General features: G+C 52.8%; 1 protein-coding gene and 1 non-coding gene across 9 annotated transcripts in view; one reads left to right on the forward strand and one right to left on the reverse strand.

Annotated features, from left to right (window-relative positions):
* CHD5 (chromodomain helicase DNA binding protein 5) overlaps positions 1-21657 on the reverse strand; it is a 2731226-nt gene that overhangs the window by 1634924 nt on the left and 1074645 nt on the right. The window lies entirely within an intron of this gene.
* LOC138474926 (U1 spliceosomal RNA) lies at positions 13633-13794 on the forward strand. The gene has a single exon (XR_011269146.1). It is a non-coding gene; the product is annotated as a U1 spliceosomal RNA (small nuclear RNA).

Below are 21657 nucleotides of genomic sequence, written 5' to 3' on the forward strand. Positions count from 1 at the left end.
AGGGGCAGCTAGGTCATCTGCTGCCCCGCATAGGCAGGCTGGGGAGGCTGCAGGAGCAGCTGCGGCTCCATCCACCCCACCTCTCACACACCCATCCAGGACAGTGTCGGTCCAAGTCCATCATGCTGACATTCCCCCTGACACCATCACACTTGAGCTAATGCCTGCACCAACTCCCATGCTGAGTGTGCAATCCCACGCTCCTGCCCCTAGTGTCCAGAGCGGCGCAGGACACTCCGGATCCCCACCACCTTCCAAGCGGAAGAGGAAGAGTGCTCGTCCAGTAGAGGCTGATGCCCCAGACACGGCTACACAGTCCGGCCCGTCAAGGAAGCCCAGCTTCAATGAGGCCGAACTGAATGCACTTGTAGAGTATGTGTCCTCACATGACCGCAAAATGGTGATTGTTGCAGGATCCAAGACCACACCTGCACAACGTCAGGCACACTGGCAGACCATTGCGGACATCATAAGTGCCCTTGGAATCGTGAGGCGCACAGCTAATGAATGCTACAAGCGCTGGAATGACATGAAGCGCAGGGCAAAGAATAAGCTGGCCTCAAGTCATGCCGCAACTCTAGTGACTGGAGGTGGGTCTCCAGCAGACGACATAGAACTCACTCCACATGAGCAGGTTGCTGGGACCTACGTCACGGAGGAACAGATCAAGGCGTGGGAGAAGTGGCAGATTACGAGGCATTGTCCGGTGAGTGCACATGCATGTGTGTGTCATCCATGTGCATGGTGTGTGTGGGAGGGCTTCTGTTTGGGTGCCAGGGGAGGGTGTGTGTGCCTGAGTGGTTTGGCTCACCCATGTGCCTCTTCCTAAACATTCTTGGTAACAGCATTTGGGTATAGCAGCATCCCTTCGGCCAACATTAGACATCCAGCCCAACACCACGCCAGTTGCCCTTGGAGTATCATCTTTCTACTACACTGTTGCTTATTTACCTCTGTTTATTCAGGCAGATTGTTTGCATACCACCACTTTTACTCGGGATTTCTCAGTCCTATTGTCACATGTCTGACATGGCTATGGTACAGTGGACTGGCTCAGTTTCGTGGACATGATTAGTTTGGACATGTTCCTGTGCTATAGGACCATTTTTGACTGGCAGCTGCATGTTAAACATTTGAATCATTACAATGAAAATAATCAATCATATGAACAAACTGGACTGAATGAACAATTGGTGACCTCCTCTCCCTCTTCACTTCATGACTAGGGTACATGCCATCTGTGTGATGGCATGTGTATTTGACCTGCCAATCACTGGCCAATGTGTGATGCCACTGCTAGGCAGCATGCAGCAAATGCGTTCATCTTCCATCTTGGTGTCATCAATGTGTGCCATCTGCCTCCCCATCACACGCAGTGACGGTGCATGCATGGGAGTGTTTTAGTCATGTGGGACATGTGTCAATCAAGTACTGTTTCTGTAGCCTCTCAGCCCTCATTGTGTGCCAAAGTGCTAATGCCTGTTTCCATTTGTTTTCTTTTATGTCTTTGCAGGGGAAGACGCACCTGATACTGCTGGGGTTGTGGAGATGGTGCAGACCCAGGAGGGGTCTGAGGGCCGACCGACCACCAGTGAGGGACGTGGTGTGGTGGTGGGTGAGAACCCACAACTGCTGCAGGTCGTGCTCTCAAGGGGTGTCTCTGGCTGCACCTCCCCCGAGCTGTACTCAGGTGTTGATTCAGATGATGAGACCTACATGCCGTCGCAGGTGAGTGTTCCTGGGAGGGATTCTGTTCTGTCCGACCCACCTGCACCAGGGTTAGAACCCTCAATGGGGATGTCAGTGTTGGCAGGTACGCCTTTGGTGGTTACGGATGCAGGGTCACACTCCGCAACATCTGATCCTGTTCCTGGGCCAGCAGATCAGAGGGGGAATGCAGTCCTGCAGCCTCAGGCAGTGCCGGCACAGCAAGGCGCAGTTCGCCTTGCCCCAGACAGGTGTGGTGCCCGCTGACGTCGTAGCCGTACGCCACCTGGTAATACCGCATGGGAGCAATCCATTTACGGTATGGCAACCCAACAGGCAGCATCATCAGAGATGATGGCTCAGGCCATGGATAGGGTGGCCACTTCCATTGTCCCCCCCGAAAGGCTGATGGAGCGACTACAGCAGGCAACCGACTCCATCTGCCAGTCACACAGGGAGGACATGTTGGCGTCCGACAGGGACAGGCGGGCGGCACTGGCGACTCTGCAGGAAGCCATCTCCATAGAGTCCCAGGGCCACAGGGAAGCCCTGAGGCTGGAACTCCTTTACCTCAGGACGACTCTTGTTGAGCTTGAGGCTTCAACAAACCGAAGGACAGAACAGCAGCTGGAGCGTCTCACCCGTACGCTCTCAGCTGAGATGCAGGCAACTAGGGCGAAGGTCCGGGCATCCCGTGAGTTGTTGCATGGGGACCTCCGCACACTCATCCTCCAGAACGAGACCTACCACACCTGCATGCTTGCAGCCATGGAGGAACAGACTAGGGCTTTGCGTGAGCTGCCTCCCATAGTGCCACCACCTCCGGATGCAGCTGCAGAGGGTGAGGATAGCGACAGCAGTGATACTCCCACAATAGGGTAGCCGTGTAGGCCATGAGCCCATGGAGGTGTTTTTTTTTCGCAAGATCCACACAGGTGGGTTTTGGTGTACACCCCGCCCTCGGACCTCCTGGGTGGCCTCCCCAACCCCCCCCCCCGGGCCCATTAATGGCCATTTTTGAATTTTCTTTTTTTTTTTATTTTCTTTTTTTTGGGACAGTGTGTTGCCTTGTGTGGCTCCCGTGGGCATACGCTGCATTGTGGCTGGGCACATGCAGGCTTTTCATGGATTTGGTTCAGATGCTTGGGTTTTTGTCACACACACCCCTCCTGCTTCCCGTTTCCATGGGCTTGCAAAGGGTGTGCCCAAGTGACATTGACGTACATGGTGACATTGGACTACCTTGAGCTGTGTGGGTAGTCTGTAGTCAATACTGTGTATACATTCATGGTGCATATTGTTGTTGTATTGTACACTGCGTGGTGTATTGATATGTGCCTCTGCATCCATCTCATCCTCCATATTTGCAGGTCCATTCCTCATGTCTTCACAATGCGGTCCACCTTGGAACTGGAGTCCATGTTGTAAGCAGTGCACCTACACTCTTGCGTGGCGCTAACACTCTATACTTGCAAGTGTTCGGAGGGCTGTCATCATCAGGTGGTGAGGCTAGCTAATTTTTAAGTCTGTAATGTCATGTTTAAGGTAGGTTGGAGGTTGTGTAGGTGATTGGTATTCTTGGTAAGTATTTGGTAATGTGGGTTGTAGGTCCTGCATTACTGTGAGCATTTCATGTGTGGACATGTTTCCATCAGGGACACTGTAGCTGCTGACACTTGGGGCATGTTGTGGGGATTAATTTCTTTCCTCTCACATTGCATGACATGCCAGGGTGTGTTGTGTAGCCGTGCCGGGGAGGGGGTGGGTGACATTGCACTGTTTTCATGTAGTATTTTGCGAGTGGGTATTCATTTCTGCAGCATGGAAGGGTCTTTTCATGACACTGCATTGGTGGTGTTTGTGTAGGTAGGGATGCACACATTCTGACACTTCCACATGAACAATCTCAGGCTGCTATGGTTCTGACAGTTGACAGTCCCTTTGTTCGCCTTAATTGTCAGGTCGAGTCATCATTGCTTATCAGATGGTATGTGCCAGGCCTGTGTGCACTCCACTGGGGTGTGATTTCTATGTGAAGTAATTAGCCACCAGCTGCGTACAGGCTGCCTCACCCCGTGCCCTCTCCCCTCCCATGCACAGGGGGCGTGCATGTGGTTGGGGATGTGGGGGCACCACCATGTCCACGGCCAGGCCCCGGCGTGTTGCAACATTGTGCAGGACACATGCTGCCACTATGATCCTGCACACTACTGGGGGCGCATATAACAGCTGCCCGCCAGAACGGTCAAGGGAGCGAAAGCGTGACTTGAGCACTCCGAATGTGCGCTCCACTATGCCCCGGGTTGCAATATGGGCTGTGTTGTATCTTACCTCTGGAGGCGTGATGGGGTTCCGAATTGGCGTCATCATGTGGGTGCTCAGAGGGTAGGCACTGTCCCCTGGTGAGGAGGTGATGGGTATCATTAGTGGGGTAGTGACATAACTCTGCATCTGACATGCATGCATGTGCAGTGGCATTCATACTCACCAAGCAGCCATGTATCGCCATGCCGCCCAGCTCCTAGGTCCCGGCTTAGGGTAGACATTCGGTAAATGAAGCTGTCGTGGGTGGATCCTGGATAGTTGGCATATACTGAGGTGATGATTCCCTTAGCATTACATACTACCTGCACGTTGATGGAATGCTAGTGCTTGCGGTTCCTATAGATGTGCTCAGATGCCCTGGGGGGACGTAGTGCCACATGGGTGCAGTCAATGGCACCTAGCACTTTTGGAAATTGTGCCACACTGTAGAAATCAAGGGTGGCAGCCTGCCTTTCTGCAGGTGTCCTGGGCAGGTATATGTGCCTACGGACTAATGGGCGTGCAGTGATGATGTTCAAGACCTGGTGTAGGCAGCGTGACTGCGTGGCCTGTGACACCCCACCCACTATGGCACTTGTCTGCTGAAATGATCCTGTGGCCAAGAAGTGCAGTACATTGAGGACCTTCTCCAGGGGGCTGAGTGCTTGGGAGCCGAGTGTGGGTGATGTGAGGTCATCCTCCCACTCACTGACCAGGTCCAGTATTATGTGTGGGGGAAACCTGTACCTCCCATACAGCTGGTCATCAGGCATCCCAAAAAGGCTGGTTCTGGGAGTGAAAATTCGGGCCCTCACTATCCTCCTCCTCCTTTGGTAACCCACGGCCACTGCTGCTAGGAATGGTATATTCATCCTGGCGTATGAGCTTGTTTGTTGTTTGCGCGCACTTTTATGCTGCGCGGGTCGACGTACGCCTGCTTCATGCTGGCGTACATGTCTCAGGATTGACCATTTTTCGTCACCTCGTAGGCGAACGTGTGCATCTTCCCGCCCACCCCAGGAATACACGTAGCACGCTCTCACAGGCACAGTCGCGGGTAAATATTCCCGGACACCCCTGGAATACATGTAACCCACTCTCACAGGCCCAATCGCGTGTGGAAGTTCATGCGCACCCCGGAGTACACTTACCCAGGCTAATCACGTTTGGAAGTTCACGCGCACCCCGAAGTGCAGGTACCCAGACCAATCGCGTGTGGGACTTCCCGCGCACCCCGTAGTACACGTACCCAGGCAAATCGCGTGTGGAAGTTCCCGCGCACCCCGAAGTACACATACCCAGGCAAATCGCACTGCTGGGGGGTGGCGGTGCAGGGGGACATGAGTGGGGGCCTGGTGGGGGCTGCCCCTGGTGGCTGTGGGATGGGGTGGTGGGAGACATGAGTGGGGGCCTGGTGGAGGGTGCCCCTGCACTGCTGGGGGGTGGGGGTGCAGGGTGACATGAGTGTGGGCCTGGTGGAGGCTGCCCCTGGTGGCTGGGGGGTGGGGGCGGTGGTAGACATGGATGGGGGCCTGGTGGAGGCTGCCCCTGGTGGCTGTGGGGTGGGGGTGGTGGTAGACATGAGTGTGGGCCTGGTGGAGGCTGCCCCTGGTGGCTGGGGGGTGGGGGTGGTGGTAGACATGAGTGTGGGCCTGGTGGAGGCTGCCCCTGGTGGCTGGGGGGTGGGGGTGGTGGTAGACATGGGTGGGGGCCTGGTGGAGGGTGCCCCTGCACTGCTGGGGGGTGGGGGTGCAGGGGGACATGAGTGGGGGGCTGGTGGAGGCTGCCCCTGGTGGCTGTGGGATGGGGGTGGTGGGAGACATGAGTGGGGGCCTGGTGGAGGGTGCCCCTGCACTGCTGGGGGGTGGGGGTGCAGGGGGACATGAGTGGGGCCTGGTGGAGGGTGCCCCTGGTGACTGGGGGGTGGGGGTGGTGGTAGACATGGGTGGGAGCCTGGTGGAGGCTGCCCCTGGTGGCTGGGTGTGGGGGTGGTGGGAGACATGAGTGGGGGCCTGGTGGAGGCTGCCCCTGCACTGCTGAGGGGTGGGGGTAATAGGGGACATGAGTGGGGGCCTGGTGGAGGCTGCCCCTGGTGGCTGGGGGGTGGGGGTGGTGGTAGACATGGGTGGGGGCCTTGTGGAGGCTGCCCCTGCACTGCTGGGGGGTGGGGGTGCAGGGAGACATGAGTGTGGGCCTGGTGGAGGCTGCCCCTGGTGGCTGGGGGGTGGGGGTGGTGGTAGACATGTGTGTGGGCCTGGTGGAGGCTGCCCCTGGTGGCTGGGGGGTGGGGGTGGTGGTACACATGGGTGGGGGCCTGGTGGAGGCTGCCCCTGGTGGCTGGGGGGTGGGGGTGGTGGGAGACATGAGTGGGGGCCTGGTGGAGGCTGCCCCTGCACTGCTGGGGGGTGGTGGTAATAGGGGACATGAGTGGGGGCTTGGTGTAGGCTGCCCCTGGTGGCTGGGGGGTGGGGGTGGTGGTAGACATGGGTGGGGGCCTGGTGGAGGCTGCCCCTGCACTGCTGGGGGTGGGGTGCAGGGAGACATGAGTGTGGGCCTGGTGGAGGCTGCCCCTGGTGGCTGGCGGGTGGGGGTGGTGGTAGACATGAGTGTGGGCCTGGTGGAGGCTGCCCCTGGTGGCTGGGGGGTGGGGGTGGTGGTAGACATGGGTGGGGTCCTGGTGGAGGGTGCCCCTGCACTGCTGGGGGGTGGGGGTGCAGGGGGACATGAGTGGGGGCCTGGTGGAGGCTGCCCCTGGTGGCTGTGGGATGGGGGTGGTGGGAGACATGAGTGGGGGCCTGGTGGAGGGTGCCCCTGCACTGCTGGGGGGTGGGGGTGCAGGGGGACATGAGTGGGGGCCTGGTGGAGGCTGCCCCTGCACTGCTGGGGGGTGGGGGTGAAGGGGGACATGAGTGGGGATCTGGTGGAGGCTGCCCATGCACTGCTGGGGGGTGGGGGTGCAGGGAGACATGAGTGGGGGCCTGGTGGAGGCTGCCCCTGCACTGCTGGGGGGTGGGGGTGCAGGGGACATGAGTGGGGGCCTGGTGGGGGGTGCCCCTGCACTGCTGGGGGGTGGGGGTGCAGGGGGACATGAGTGTGGGCCTGGTGGAGGCTGCCCCTGGTGGCTGGGGGGTGGGGGTGGTGGTAGACATGAGTGTGGGCCTGGTGGAGGCTGCCCCTGGTGGCTGGGGGGTGGGAGTGGTGGTAGACAAGGGTGGGGGCCTGGTGGAGGGTGCCCCTGCACTGCTGGGGGGTGGGGGTGCAGGGGGACATGAGTGGGGGCCTGGTGGAGGCTGCCCCTGGTGGCTGTGGGATGGGGGTGGTGGGAGACATGAGTGGGGGCCTGGTGGAGGGTGCCCCTGCACTGCTGGGGGGTGGGGGTGCAGGGGGACATGAGTGGGGGCCTGGTGGAGGGTGCCCCTGCACTGCTGGGGGGTGGGGGTAATAGGGGACATGAGTGGGGGCCTGGTGGAGGCTGCCCCTGCACTGCTGGGGGGTGGGGGTGCAGGGGGACATGAGTGTGGGCCTGGTGGAGGCTGCCCCTGGTGGCTGGGGGGTGGGGGTGGTGGTAGACATGAGTGTGGGCCTGGTGGAGGCTGCCCCTGCACTGCTGGGGGGTGGGGGTGCAGGGGGAAATGAGTGGGGGCCTGGTGGAGGCTGCCCCTGCACTGCTGGAGGGTGGGGGTGCAGGGAGACATGAATGGGGGCCTGGTGGAGGGTGCCCCTGCACTGCTGGGGGTGGGGGTGTAGGGGGACATGAGTGGGGGTCTGGTGGAGGCTGCCCCTGGTGGCTGTGGGATGGGGGTGGTGGGAGACATGAGTGGGGGCCTGGTGGAGGGTGCCCCTGCACTGCTGGGGGGGTGGGGGTGCAGAGGGACATGAGTGGGGGCCTGGTGGAGGCTGCCCCTGCACTGCTGGGGGGTGGGGGTGCAGGGAGACATGAGTGGGGGCCTGGTGGAGACTGCCCCTGCACTGCTGGGGGGTGGGGGTGCAGGGAGACATGAGTGGGGGCCTGGTGGAGGGTGTCCCTGCACTGCTGGGGGGTGGGGGTGCAGGGAGACATGAGTGGGGGCCTGGTGGAGGGTGCCCCTGCACTGCTGGGGGATGAGGGTAATAGGGGACATGAGTGGGGCCTGGTGGAGGCTGCCCCTGCACTGCTGGGGGGTGGGGGTGCAGGGGGCATGAGTGGGGGCCTGGTGGAGGGTGCCCCTGCACTGCTGGGGGGTGGGGGTGCAGGGGGACATGAGTGTGGGCCTGGTGGAGGCTGCCCCTGGTGGCTGGGGGGTGGGGGTGGTGGTAGACATGGGTGGGGGCCTGGTGGAGGGTGCCCCTGCACTGCTGGGGGGTGGGGGTGCAGGGGGACATGAGTGGGTGCCTGGTGGAGGCTGCCCCTGATGGCTGTGGGATGGGGGTGGTGGGAGACATGAGTGGGGGCCTGGTGGAGGGTGCCCCCGCACTGCTGGGGGGTGGGGGTGCAGGGGGACATGAGTGGGGGCCTGGTGGAGGCTGCCGCTGCACTGCTGGGGGTGGGGGTGCAGGGGACATGAGTGGGGGCCTGGTGGAGGGTGCCCCTGCACTGCTGGGGGGTGGGGGTGTAGGGGAACATGAGTGTGGGCCTGGTGGAGGCTGCCCCTGGTGGCTGGGGGGTGGGGTGGTGGTAGACATGGGTGGGGGCCTGGTGGAGAGTGCCCCTGCACTGCTGGGGGGTGGGGGTGCAGGGGGACATGAGTGGGGGCCTGGTCGAGGCTGCCCCTGATGGCTGTGGGATGGGGGTGGTGGGAGACATGAGTGGGGGCCTGGTGGAGGGTGCCCCTGCACTGCTGGGGGGTGGGGGTGCAGGGGGACATGAGTGGGGGCCTGGTGGAGGCTGCCCCTACACTGCTGGGGGCTGGGGGTGCAGGGAGACATGAGTGGGGGCCTGGTGGAGGCTGCCCCTGCACTGCTGGGGGGTGGGGGTGCAGGGAGACATGAGTGGGGGCCTGGTGGAGGGTGCCCCTGTACTGCTGGGGGGCGGGGGTGCAGGGGGACATGAGTGGGGGCCTGGTGGAGGCAGCCCCTGGTGGCTGTGGGATGGGGGTGGTGGGAGACATGAGTGGGGGCCTGGTGGAGGGTGCCCCTGCACTGCTGGGGGGTGGGGGTGCAGGGGGACATGAGTGGGGGCCTGGTGGAGGCTGCCCCTGCACTGCTGGGGGGTGGGGGTGCAGGGAGACATGAGTGGGGGCCTGGTGGAGGCTGCCCCTGCACTGCTGGGGGTGGGGGTGCAGGGAGACATGAGTGGGGGCCTGGTGGAGGGTGTCCCTGCACTGCTGGGGGGTGGGGGTGCAGGGAGACATGAGTGGGGGCCTGGTGGAGGGTGCCCCTGCACTGCTGGGGGATGGGGGTAATAGGGGACATGAGTGGGGGCCTGGTGGAGGCTGCCCCTGCACTGCTGGGGGGTGGGGGTGCAGGGGGACATGAGTTTGGGCCTGGTGGAGGCTGCCCCTGGTGGCTGGGGGGTGGGGGTGGTGGTAGACATGGGTGGGGGCCTGGTGGAGGGTGCCCCTGCACTGCTGGGGGGGTGGGGGTGCAGGGGGACATGAGTGGGGGCCTGGTGGAGGCTGCCCCTGATGGCTGTGGGATGGGGTGGTGGGAGACATGAGTGGGGGCCTGGTGGAGGGTGCCCCTGCACTGCTGGGGGGTGGGGGTGCAGGGGGACATGAGTGGGGGCCTGGTGGAGGCTGCCCCTGCACTGCTGGGGGGTGGGGGTGCAGGGAGACATGAGTGGGGGCCTGGTGGAGGGTGCCCCTGCACTGCTGGGGGGTGGGGGTGCAGGGAGACATGAGTGGGGGCCTGGTGGAGGCTGCCCCTGCACTGCTGGGGGTTGGGGGTGCAGGGGGACATGAGTGGGGGCCTGGTGGAGGCTGCCCCTGGTGGCTGTGGGATGGGGGTGGTGGGAGACATGAGTGGGGGCCTGGTGGAGGGTGCCCCTGCACTGCTGGGGGGTGGGGGTGCAGGGGGACATGAGTGGGGGGCCTGGTGGAGGCTGCCCCTGCACTACTGGGGGGTGGGGGTGGTAGGAGACATGTGTTGGTGATCACTAGTGCAAGGTGACATGTGGGTTGGCTGGTGGGCATGGCCATGGTGGATGGGTTGCCTGTGGGACATGAGCAGGGGTGCAGGGTAGTACCCTGTGGTGTGGGCTGCCTTCAGGGGCCGTGGAGGGTGTAGAGGGAACACCTGGGGGGACCCACATGGCCAAATCACGTGTAGCATTCCCTGGCACCACCGAAATACACGTACCCTGCAGAAATCGCGTGTGAATCTTCCGCGCACATCGGAATACACGTACCCAGGCCAATCACGTGTGGAACTTCCCGCGCACCCCCACCTAGCCAGGCCAATCGCGTGTGGAACTTCCTGCGCACCCCAGTATACACGTACCCGGCCAATCGCGTGTGGAACTTCCCACGCACCCCCACCTACCCAGGCCAATCGCGTGTGGAACTTCCCGCACACACCGAAGTACACATACCCAGGCTAATCGCATGTGGAACTTCCCGTGCACCCAGGAACACGCGCACACGCTATTTTTCACACAGCGGGTGTCGGTGTTTGTCGGGGCCCCTTTGCACCTCATTTGTCCTAGAGGGCCACTGTATGGGCCATTCATCATGGCTGTATATGGGTGCTTTTTGTTAGCGCACATTTTGGCGCACATTTTTATCTGTCGCAGGGGCGGTACCGCCTGCTTTCTTGTGGCGTACTTGTTTGGCCCTGTGCGCCTCTTTCTCCGTGCGCTGGTTTGCCCTATTCGATTCCATGAATGCGAGTTGTAGGCGAGCGTGTGGGCGTTCCGCGCACTTGCCTCCTGTACTTCCCCCGTAACGCCCATATTTTCACGCGTTATTCCCCATTCCGAGTGTTACGCCCTTTGTTCCGCCTACTTTTGTGATGTGCGCCGCGCTATGTGCGATTTCGCAGTGGCCCTGGCGCACGCTGTTGGATGACCTGTGCGCCGGCGTGCGCGGCGCACATTTTTAGCGCACATCCAATGTTTTTCTCGTGCACGGACTTCCATGTATCGCTGTGCGCTGGTTTTCCTGCGATTTTCGCACTTGCACTGCGATTTTCGCCATTTTCCTGTGATTCGCACGTTTTGGCACCTCTGCCGGGTAATTTTCAGCGCACATTAATTCCATGAATCGACGCCTAAGTAGTTTAGAAAGTTCAATATCCAACACAGCTGGGTTGGAAAAAATATTAAAATTATCCTTAAATTGTAGAGTAATGCTTAAACGTAACCTTGACATGGAGCAAGGGCTTGTTAATGGGGCACTGGGTACAGTTGTTGGCTTTCAATCATACCCACGTGACAGCAACATTCAGTTTGTCAATATTCGGTTTGACAAACTTTCAGAAGTGAAAAGGATAGGGCGCTCAACTGTTCGATTCCTTCTGTTCAAAGACATTTATGTACGTAGAGAACAATTTTCTCGAACTCTTGCATATGCAGTCACCATAAATCCCAAGGTCTTACCCTAGACCAAGGTTGTCCAACATACGGCCCGCGGGCCACAATGCGGTCCACCAAGCCATTTTATGTGGCCCGCGAGGCCGTATGCTGGACAACTCTTGAGTACAAAAAAAAAAGGTTTTTTTATTTATTTTTTTTTAAAAATGTTTAATGTGCCTGTGCGAAAAATGTAACGTCCTCTGGTGACCCCATGGGGTCAACAGAGGTAGTTACAGTCCTCAGCCACGAAGCGTTAATTTATTTATTTATGCAATGTTTGTCGGATATCCGGCAAGCATTGCAGAAATAAATAAATCAGTCAAGAAGATCTTGGGACTTGATGATGGTGGAAGGAGAGACTAATTTGTATCACGGCATAGTGAGGGTTACCTCGGGAATACCATTCATTTTCAGTGAGCGCGGGTCCATACAATTGCCTCGTACTCCCACAAACTATGAACAATGGGATTAATATAGTAGCAATTACTTTGAATTTAAATATCCCATTTCAGGCAAGTAGGACCCACCATGCAAGAGAGGAACGGGCTCCAGCCCAGACATGCCCGTTCCTCTCTTGCATGGTGCTCCGAGGGGCAAAAGGCGAGCCGAGATGAAGGGAGGAGGTGGTGAGGTGAGGAGAAGAGAGTTCTGGCCCGGGCGAAGGATTATGTGGACAGCTGCTGTGCAGGAGTTCCTCTCTGCGTGGGCAGCAGAGTGGATTCCTGAACCCCTGATCAGCCGTTGGCCGCTGCTCAGAGGGCCATTGTGCGGAGTTACTTTCAAGGTTTGTCATCTCTGGACATATTTTTAGCAGGGGTTGCGGCGACACAGCCTGTCTGCCCAAAAAATCGTTCTTTTGAATTGTGAATGTCACCGAAGATGAACCTTTATCAGCTGAGAAACTTAACCTTTGCAGTGCTTTTTTTCCTCGTCTCGAGACAAAGAAGAACAGCGGGAGCTCAGTTACGTTTACCTCCAAGCACAGTGCGGATTGATGAAAATATCCATGCATTATACCAAGTAAATTGGACATTATAGATGTGGCCAGTGGGGTATCAAAGCATGGCGAATACCACGTGTACAGCACAATATGTTACCCTAGTAGTGCCCCAATAACACACTGCAACCTGCAAATGGGCCTCAGTGAACCACCTGCCAAGGTTTCTGGAAGTGCTTATGATCTTGATCTATGATATGATCTGATATGATAGGTTATTTATAACGCGCTTAATACCCATGCAGCAGTGATCCCAATCATAAAAGTGAAACAGGCAAGCCCAACAGGTATAACTTATTTTCACTCTTTTGGTAGCGCAGTCTGAGGGCAGCCTATATCCTTCAGGAGAGGTGTGAGCTGATACAGTTGCAACACAAAAAACAATAGTACTATGTTCCCAAAATACCTTATTTCTTGTCTTTCGGATCTCAGCAGAGCCAGGCTTTTCAGCATCAGACCAGAAGCATGGGTGCCTTTGCGCTGGGCTGGGGTCAAGTCGGAGAGCAGCAGCTATGGGCCCCAATGATGCAGTTCTGTTTGGCAGTGGTGCTGATTTGTGGGTAGAAAATGCTGGGAACAGTAGGCCATGCCAAGTGGATGGCACTGGAAGACTCAGTGACCTCTGGGCCCGGACAAAGGGAATACTTGCCTTTGGTGCTGTGCAGGCTCGGCTGACACAACACGGCATATGGTTACAGCAAAGATGTCAAAGCTTCAGCATTGTCATTAAGCAGAACTCTGAGATTCAGGGGTGGTGGAGCGTCGAGGTCCAGGATGATTATGATGGTGTCAATGGGGCCAGCGCTGAGCAGCTCTGCTCAGGAGGGCCATGGGCCCGTGTGGGGCCGACAGGCCAGTGGGCAGACTGCAACAGGCCTGCTCGAGCCATCCTGCTATTTATACAAATCTCGGGCTGAGCAGGGCCTGATGGGAGAAAGGAACTGCGCTACAATCTACTCTTCTGCTGGGCTCTGCCTGCTGGAGCTTCCCCCTACACGTGGGACAGCCAGCTCTGCAGATGCTCAGAGCTTCCGGGGGGCTGAGGGGTTGGGGCTGGGTCAGGGCCTGCCTTCTCACCCTCGCTTAGCGGGGCTTCCCAGAACTGACCCAACCCCTGCCCTCTTGCATGCTACTCATACTTAGCTGGCAGGGGAGAATCTGATCTCAAGGGCAGATCTCCCAGGGTGAGGCTTACCCATTGCACATCGGATTTGCTGGCCCCTGCTATGTTCTCAAATGCGAGATACACGACTGCATTATTTCTGGTAGTGGGGGACTGCGTTCGCGCTCTCCCCTTGATTTATTGGTGAAAGAAAAGGTAAAGTGTGCACTAGGCCTGCTAGGTTGCATACTTTTTTCTTCAATTAGGTTCACCTTTGGGTGATCGCTTTTCCACATTTTATCTGTTGAATTGAATTATGCTTCTTTCATCACCACAGAAGTAATGTGTATTACAGAGATAAACTGCCATATGTATTGGGCACACTGCACATGCTCAGGCAGCATCAATCATGCTTCGTACAGGACAATGCTGGCCTAAATTGGGAACAGCCAGCATAGACATGTTGCTACAGGGGCATATTTTGGGTACAACCAGCATGACAATGTGTTACATCAGTGACAGTGCTGTCTTACACTGTGGACACATTGATCATTAAAATGTGTTGTGTTGTAAAATGTTCTTTTCTGCTTTTGGTGACATGGAATTTTCATGTTCCCCTTTAGAACTGATTGTAAACTTATGGCTTTTTGGTCACCTTTTCTGCTGTAAAATGCACCATTTCAACCCCATATTTGAAAAAAGATTCTTGGGGGGGGAACCCCCCCAAACCCTCCCTAGAACCTTGTAGCTCCGTCGCTACGCTCGGTCGCCCCCACTATTTCAGAAAAATATTAACACATAGACACTGAAAGAAATCACAAGCAACTAACCTTTGATCACTGCCCATGACACCAAAAGCTATCTTTGGGACTGCATGGCTATCACTGCCTGTGATGCTATTTTGTCAAAGGTCACACAATATCGCTTTTTAATATACTGCTTTGGGTGAGGTTGTTGACTTTTGGCTCGCTGGCCCACTGGGTGACAAAAAGTTAATGCTTCGGCCCCACATTCAAAAAGGTTGGACAAGCCTGCCGTAGACAAAGCATTAATAGATATAGGAAATACAGTCTTTAAAGAAGGCATGAGCTACGTAGCACTATCACGCTTACGTACAATTGACGGTCTATTTCTAATAAACTTTGATGCAAATAAAGTGACCGGTGATATTCCTTGCATTTTGGAATAGCAATCAATCAATCAAACAAGTTTATTCAGATGTATTAAAAAAATCCATTAAACGTCAAAAATACACATTAATACACATATCCGAATTACAATTTCATAAAAAGATAAAAATCAATGGACATTTCAAAAGACAACATACAAGTAAAATTAGCTGTCAAATGATTTCCTATACAGTTGCTACATTAAAAGTTAGATAATAGGATCATGCAGAAAGCAATACTTAAACATTTGTCCCATTACTGATAATATTATACTTCATAACACTAGCTTTCACCACCTTGCAGTTTCAGTAAATTATTTCGGAAGTACATCGCTCTTTTCAAGAACGTCAAAAGAGCCCAAGCTGTTAAAACTGTTTCGGCACTCAAAAGAAACACAAGTACAGCCCTGTGTGAACGAATCGCTGTCTTCTTGAGGGCAGGAATCAAGGTCATTTTGCGTATGCCAACATGCCCTATACAGAAGAACAGCAAATGAGGAAGGTCCTCTCGAAAATGGCCACAAACCGGGCAACCTGCTGAATCAGGAAAACCCTTCCACTTGTAAGTGTTTCCTTGCAACCGAAGGCAATCAAACCGCGCCCTCGTAATCAGCCACCTATCCTTTTTAAACGGGCTCCATATCAGATATGGTTGTATTCCAGTAAGCCTGCTAATGCTAGTGTGAAAGTGGCCAGATTTGTGGCCATACTCTGACAAGATTCTTTTTCTTACTGCAATATCTCCCAGCGTTGCTTTGTATACTGCCCCAGCGCCCACTGGTCCTCCCAAAACTACACACCCAGTTCTCTGTGGATGGCTATTCCAGAGACACTGGCCGGGAGCCCTAGCAGGTTTTTGAAGAATTTGCTCTCTTTACTCTGGATTTCCGCCACATTCTGGAAGCCCAAAATGGCTGCGCCATACATAGTGGATGCCACAGTTTGAGTGCCATAGATCTTTAGAATCACATCCAAAGGCTGGCCCCTACACTTTGACATAAATCTAAAGATTCCGCCTATCTGTTGGCTCATCTTAACAGATTGTTTGGCCACATGGTCCCTGCCATTTAAGGCCTCTGAAAGACTTATTCCAAGATAGTCAAAAGCCTTAACACTGGATATAATTTCCCCTGCACAGAGCATAGGTTTCATGGGCACCGGACGTTTTCTACCTACGCATGCCATTACTGCTGATTTCTTGGTATTTATTTTTAGGCCCAAATTATCCATAAATGTTGAATAGGCATTGATCAAAACCTGTAGAGCCCTTGGTGTTCTTGCTAGTAGAACTGTATCGTCCGCATAGGCCAATACTGGGAATCCCCTTTCCCCCAAAACCAGAAAATCAGCCAATATATCGATCTGGTCCTGTGAAAGGCCATTAATGTAGATGCAGAAACATATGGGGCCAATACGCAGCCCTGCCTCACACCACACCCCACCCGAAAGCAGGCCGTATAGTGGAATACAATAGACTGCGTTCACCGTACACCCCTCATCTGAAACAATATCCTGTGCCAGAAAAATTCAAACGTGGTAAAAGAAAACTAATTTAATTTGAAATGCAACAGAATGTAACAGCAAATCCTTCAAAGAAAACAAAAGAAGGAAACGTTTCATCAATTACCACAAGCAAAGAAAAACATATTAGGGAAAGTAAACCAAGTACTTCTTCAAAGAAGGAAGAGAAACTCCGAAAAAATCACTCTGATACTGAACTAGCTGGTCCATTCAAATTTTCAAATGAAAGTGGTGTAAGTTGCTATGCAAATGTAGCAATGAATATTCTATTTCAATTGCCACCAATGGTTAACAATATTTACTTACACAGTACAGACCAATTGTGTTTGCAAATGTTAGTCCTTCATAGAAACGCAACAAACAATCCTGACAGCACGTACAGTGTTTACGGAATACGACAAGAATTGGACTACTGTGCTGGAATGGTGAAATTCACTATAAACACACGGGAAGATCCACAAGAATTTCTAATGTACTTACTACAAGTACTGGAAAAGAAAAGCATACGTATAAATGAAATCTTCCAGATTTCATACATGTGGAAACATACATGCACTCTCTGTAGCAATGTCATACAGGAACAAATCCCAAATGAGCGATTTGTGTATGTACCCATACCTAATTGTGATTCCATTCCATTTCAGCAACTGGTACAGTATGCAAACCATGCCAGATTATGTACTATGTGCAATTCAGACAATCGCTCCACCTTACTAATACAAGCACATAGCAAGTACATAATACTGATGCTGCTATGTTATAATGCAGATGGTACGAAAAACAACTGCAAGCTGACCGGATTCACACACAGTCAAGTGTCACTGGGAAAGAAAACCTTTACAACAGTAGGTATAATCTACCATGCAGGTGCTACAACCAATGCAGGTCACCACACTGCATACATTAAAAAGAAATGTGGATGGATGGAATGTAATGATAGCACCATTACTCTGAAACAGAGATTGCCAGCTAATCCTACAAATGTGTATTTAATCTTCTTAAAGACAAAATGTTATGACTAATGTGTACTTCAACGTTACCAAGAAATGAAGTGAAAGCCTACATACAGTTAGAATACGCCAACCGGTATCTAACTGCCCAAGAGTGTATAACAACAACACAGAGAAATGAATACCACAGAAGCATAACAAGAAAAGTACAGTTAGAATACGCCAACAGGTATCTAACTACTGTTAAAAATAGCAACAAGGCAACAAGCATAACATTAATCAGAAAGAAGAAGGAAACACTCAAAGAAAGCAAAGAAATAGTTTGTAGCATAGCAAATGAAGGTTTTTTTTAATCCGCCAAGGATTTTTTTCTCCCAGACCCAAAGATTTCAAAAACAAACACAGAAACTGAGCACAATGCACAGTACACTGGTTTGTAAACTAAGTATGAGGGTAAAAATAAAAGCTAAACTGTCTATTATGCAATGTAATATGTCTTCATAAAATGCAAACACTAACATGCTTTTTTCTTTTATCACAGAAATTAAAAAAGGCTAGGTCCACCAAGTACTCCAGTCATGTAAAACATATGTGGATTCGGCACAAATTAAACAGTAAGTATAATTACAGTAATTTCATACATATGCGAATCATCACGGATAATCTATAGCAGGAATATGGTACAGTGGCTGTAGGCTGGACCTAGCATCTTTAATGTATAACCCACCACCTACCCCCTATGGCTAAGCAACCCACACTATAGGTCCTACGCACAAACATCGCTACATATCAAAACCATGGTGCTTCTAATTTCAGTACTTTTAAGATTAGTTTTGTATGCATGGTCTGCAGCCATGCAACCAAAGACACTAGAACATGGACACAACCACAGCAGCACACCAAGCCCATGTTCACTTATAACCTCACTCCTTATCACTTCAGTCGTGAGTGCATGGCCTTTGGCACCCAAGACTGTGGGTCCTGGCCAGAAACAGCAAAGCATATCGCAACCATTGTGCCTTCTAAGTTCACTACTTATAAAGTTTGTTTTGGGAGCAGGGGTTTGACCGATGTTTCATAATACGAGTGTACCTATGCCTGTTATATGCTGCTGTAGTTGTGGCCAGAGGCTACAGACTTGGGTGTAAGGCCATAGAGTTTTGAATGTATGGGTATGCAGTGTATAAAATCCATAGTGGCTTATAGCTCCAGTGCGTATAACTTTGTTCTTGGGCGCATGGCTTTCGGCCATGCAGCCAAGTCTCTACACACTCTCCACAACCATTTCACCCATAAGCAATACTACAGTTCTATCATTTTCTGTAATATACCGCCTACGGCCATGCTCCCAAGACTCTAGGCCCTGGCCACAACCACCACAGCATATAACACCCATGGTCACTTATAAATGAATGACACACACATACAATGAAAGATTATAAGCATAGCATGCTCTCATTTTGTACCCAGGACTCTTTGCCCTGCCCACACCTACCACATACATAATGGAATATATGGGTGTGATGTATGAATGAGATATCCTGCACTGCTGGTGCGGTGGGACTGCACTCCTCCGTGTATGGCCTACAGCCTGCAGCCATGCACCCAAAACTGAACGTCCTGGCCACAACTACCGCACAATGTAAAATCCATGTTGGCTTATTACTTTAGAGTTGACTCCTTATCACTTCAGTCTTGGGTGCATGCACCCAAGACTGTGGGTCCTGGCCAGAAACAGCAAAGCATATCGCAACCATTGTGGCTTCTAATTTCACTACTTATGAAGTTGGTTTTGGGAGCATGGCCTTCGGCCGTGCTCCCAAAACGCTACGCCCTCCCCAAAACCACCTGACCGATGTTTCATAATACGAGTGTACCTATGCCTGTTATATGCTGCTGTAGTTGTGGCCAAAGGCTATAGAGTTTTGAATGTATGGGTATGCAGTGTATGAAATCCATAGTGGCTTCTATCTCCAGTGTATATAACTTTGTTCTTGGGCGCATGACCTTGAACACGCTCTCCACAACCATTTCACCCATAATCAATACTACAGTTCTATCATTTTCTGCAATATACCGTGGTGGTTGTGGCCAGGGCCTAGATTCTTGGAAGTATGGCCTACGGCCATTCTCCCAAGACGCTAGGCCCTGGCCACAACCACCACAGCATATAACACCCATGGTCACTTATAAATGAGTGACACACGCATACAATGAAAGATTATAAGCATAGCATGCACTCATTTTGTACCCAGTACTCTAGGCCCTGCTCACACCTACCACATACATAATGGAATATGTGGGTGTGATGTATGAATGAGATGTCCTGCACTGCTCGTGGGGAGGGTCTGCACTCTTCCGTGTATGGCCTACAGCCTGCAGACATGCACCCAAAACTGATTGTCCTGGCCACAACTGCCGCACTATGTAAAATCCAGCTTGGCTTATAACTTTAGAGTTGACAAGACTGCAGATCCTCCCCACAACCACCTGAGTGAAGTGCAGTAGTACGGGTGCAGCGATAGTTGTGGTATGCTTCAGTGGTTCTGGCCAGAGGCTAGACTCCTACCTGTATATCCATAGATATTACAATTTATGGATGGGCAGTGGCTTATACCTCCAGTACTTATAACTTTGTTCTTAGGTGCATGGCCTGCGGCCATGCAGCCAAGACTGTACAACCTCCCCAGAACCATCTAATCGATAATCAAGACTACAGGTGTATGCATGGGTGTGACATGCTGCGGAGGTTGGGGCAGGGCCTAGAGTCTTGAAAGTATGGCCTTCGGCCTTCGGCCTACGGCCATTCATCCAAGACTCTAGGCCCTGGCCACAACCACCGCAGCATGTCACACCCATGGCAGCGTACTAATCAATAGCACACCCATAGGAACAAATAATGTAATAACGACATGTACTCAATTGCAATGTTCGCTAACACCACGCGTGTCCTTACAACATTTTCAAGGTGCCTCTGCGCAGCATGGACTGAAATAATACCCCTATTAAAACCCTCATTTTCTGTACGCGCAAACATTCCAAACAAGGCGCGATTAGGGAACACAATATTAACACCTACCACCTGAACAAATACATTTTTGACCCATCTCTTACTGCGTGAACCACCCCAAGCAGTATGACACAGCAAAATATGTTTCAAAATAGCATGTTGCCGCTGGTCGCTGCTGCGCTGGCGGCGGATCCAAGATGTCGGGCGCATCCAAACAATCTGACGCACAACACGTCTCACTGCAGCCAATCGACGGAGACGTCGCGTGTCTGTGGTCATGATGGCAGCCCCTTAGCCAATCGGTATCTTGTCCGCCGAGAGAACAGGGAAGTGTGACCGCGGAGCGGACATAGATATCACTAATTTTTTGAGACCTACTTTTTGGTCGTTTTAAAGAAAAGTACTGCACGGATTGTCACCAAATTTACAAAAGCACGCTTTCGGGACCAAGCCCCTGCCACAAATTTGGTGAATATCCATCCAGCGGTTTGGCCTGTAGCCGTGCGCAAAGTTTTTCCCCCATTCAGTCTATGGGATAAAAAGACGTTTTGGGACCCCCCTATAACTTTTCCCCCCCAGGACCAAACATCACCAAACATTGCAAAAAAATTCAGAGTGGCCCATATACTTTTTTTTGCAAGGTTTGGTGAGGATTCGTCCAGGGGGAGCGGAGTTATAGGCCGCTCAAAAAGTGCTCTTCCTATCGAAACAGCAACTTAACCATAACTACATGGCCACTACCACGGCCGTGTAACATATATATAACATATATATATATATATATATTCAATGAAAAAACTTTATTAAAGGGGCGTTATGGAATTTAATGAAAAACACTTCTACTCAATTTGGAAGTGCTTTTGAATCTGTAATCAAGGAGCATGAGAAGCACTGCCCTCTAACTTAGATTTAACACATGCGCAACATCTTCCCCTGTCCACCAGCCCCTCCATATGTGTGGTTGGTGCCCTTCGCTCATTTCCCTCCCCACCTTAGTTTCTGACATCTCCTGCTAAAAAAATAAATAAATAAACAAAACATCAAAAAAGGTTCCTTTAGGAACCACCTTTCACAGTTAAAAAATAGATCTCAACAAATAAGCTTACAGACTCCATCTACTTTTTCAGTAAAGTAGATAGATTCAATAAGATTCTCCAACATTCCCATTAACATTTTCTACTATGCTAATAATAAATACTTCATTGTGATATAATGCAAATTATTAGGATTTTACACAAGTTAACACATAAGCACAACATAAACCATATTAACATTTTAAGAATACATTTGCATAAGTAAATAATTTCTAAAAGTATTTGTGAGCAATACAATATTTAGCCACTGAATAGATCAGAGGGGAGGGCTGACGTGTTACCGTCCTGATTCTGCCAGCAAAAGAGCCTTTACTT

Source organism: Ambystoma mexicanum, chromosome 8, assembly GCF_040938575.1.
Source record: "Ambystoma mexicanum isolate Mex_15411 chromosome 8, UKY_AmexF1_1, whole genome shotgun sequence".
Lineage (NCBI taxonomy): Eukaryota > Metazoa > Chordata > Amphibia > Caudata > Ambystomatidae > Ambystoma > Ambystoma mexicanum.